Here is a 2,129-nt window from a genome sequence, read left to right as displayed (position 1 = left end):
ATTTTATCTCTGAAGCAGACGACTTCTCAAAAATTGTAGACCAGTGTAATGAGTAAGGTAATGATTTAATCATGGGTATTTTATGTAAAAGTCATGGACAGGTCACGGGCAAGAAACAAAAAATCATTGCCCATGACTTATACCATTAATACCCCTCATTGAATCTTGGGGAGCGGAGCCCAGGGGCACCAGCTGTGGGGAGAGGGAGTCTGGGGGCCATGTGGCATCACCTATGGGGGGAGAAACCCTGGGGGCCTCCTGCCACTCCAGCTGCTGCCTGGGAGGGAAGCCCCAGGGGGCCAGCTGCTTCTCCAGCTACCCCAGGAGAGCTGCTGGGAGCCACTGAGCTGTGGCTACTCCCGCTGCCCTCAGAACCGCTGCTCAAGCGATCCCCAGGGCCAGCTGCTTGGGAGGCCCTGGACTCAGCCACAGGGGCCACTGCAGAAGTCACAGAGGTCACAGGAGGTTGCAGGAAGTCATGGAAGCTGTGATGTCTGCGACCTCCGTGACAGACATGGATGCCTAATAAAGAGACAAACCCCTCCCTGCTGTGACTGCAGTTCCTGGAAGAGAAGAACAGAAAGTGAAGAGAGAAGGAAAAAGAGAGACTCCCTGTCACCTCTCCCCTGCTCCCTCCCCCTTGTATTCTATAATCCCATCCCACTGGGTTCCCTGTGCTGGTGCCATGGGGGTGACACTAGAGTTCTGGGGATTTGGGGGGGGGAAGGGGGCTCTTCACTTCTCAACAATTCACATAAATTTGTCTTTGGGCTGAAATTTCTCCTGTGGGGCCTCTCAGTCAGAGCTCTACCTCACCCCCTTTCGTGGGGAGGGAGGTGTAAATTGCAGAGTTGGCAGAGAAGTCTCCCATAAAGGGTCATATTGTTCTGGTGACTGGTTCTGACCTGGGTCACATGTCCTCTGACACAGGATCATGTGCAGAACATGGAAGCTCTGGCTTTTCCTCAATGCTGTAGAGTGTGAGTTCCTGGTAAAGGGCAGGGGGAGAGGGAGCAAGAAGAAAAAGGCAGAGATATTGGAGATGAGAAATGGGGGAAGAAGAAAGAGACAGAGAACACAGAGAGACAATAAATGATTGAAGCAAAACAGGTGTCCCAACTCAATATCACAGGTGTTCAGCGAGCTGGGTAGTTGTAGGTTTTCCACAGTGTCAAGTCTGAACTTTGATTCTAGCAATGTGAGTTCAAATATCAAAGGGATCTCCACATACCTGATCTCTTCCCCGCCCCTTGGCTGCCTTTTTAGTTTTAATTTTTATTTTGAAATATTTGGCTTACCTGTGATCTTCTCTTTCCCTAACTGTATTGCAATTTGGGTGGGTTGTTTTTGTTTTTTTTTGCCTCCCTTTTGTTCATGTCATTATAATTGTAACAGCAAAGAAATCTGCAGAGGCAAAAACTGACTCAAACCTTTATTTCCCCATCATGCAGGAACATCATACAAACATTGCACACAGCTGGAATCATAACACAGAAGGCAAGGGGATGGGAGATGCAGGGTTCCAAGTGTTCTGTCTTTCGCAGATGACACATTCCAGCCCCTTGTATGCTTCTATCCTGTGTGACCTGCTGGGCTTTGAGACATTTATTGTCTCATTCTATGTATAATGTGATTATAACACAATGCAGCTGAAATCAAACCACTTCCAGACAAGGAACCAACAAAAAGAAAAAAAGCCATTAGTGCATTGGCTGGGAATTGAACCCAGGTCAACTGTTTGGAAGGCAACTATACTAGCCACTATACCACCAATGCATCTAGTGTAGATAGCTTTCCTGCATGCTATGTGTGCTAGCAAATGTGGCAACACATGCCCACAGAACTACTAAGCAGGGTGGATGGTCTGGAAGCTGCCTGACAGGTGGGAGCAGAGTTACCATCCAAGAGTGACTGAAAGGGGGCAAAGGTGAAAACAGATCTCATTGGGAGCTAGCCCCACACCCAACCTGCCCCTAGGAGAGGGGAAATGAAGCTCAACTTCAATCATAGAAAAATCTTCCCTGAGAAGGAAGGGGACAGCTTGTTTTAAAGACAAGGTTTGTGTTTGTTCCTGCTACATGCAGAGGGGCTGGATAATGCTGATTCCAGCCCCCAGACTCCAGGAGGAT

General features: G+C 48.4%; 1 non-coding gene across 1 annotated transcript; it reads right to left on the bottom strand.

The window, feature by feature from the left end:
• Positions 1–1,704: 1,704 nt before the first annotated feature.
• On the bottom strand, positions 1,705–1,776 carry TRNAG-UCC. Its single transcript has one exon. It is a non-coding gene; the product is annotated as a tRNA-Gly (tRNA).
• Positions 1,777–2,129: the final 353 nt, after the last annotated feature.

The sequence above is a fragment of the Terrapene carolina genome, unplaced genomic scaffold (genome assembly GCF_002925995.2).
Source record: "Terrapene carolina triunguis isolate 2854851 unplaced genomic scaffold, T_m_triunguis-2.0 Scaffold265, whole genome shotgun sequence".
In the NCBI taxonomy this organism is placed as follows: domain Eukaryota; kingdom Metazoa; phylum Chordata; order Testudines; family Emydidae; genus Terrapene; species Terrapene triunguis.
This window is presented reverse-complemented; position numbering and strand designations above follow the sequence as displayed.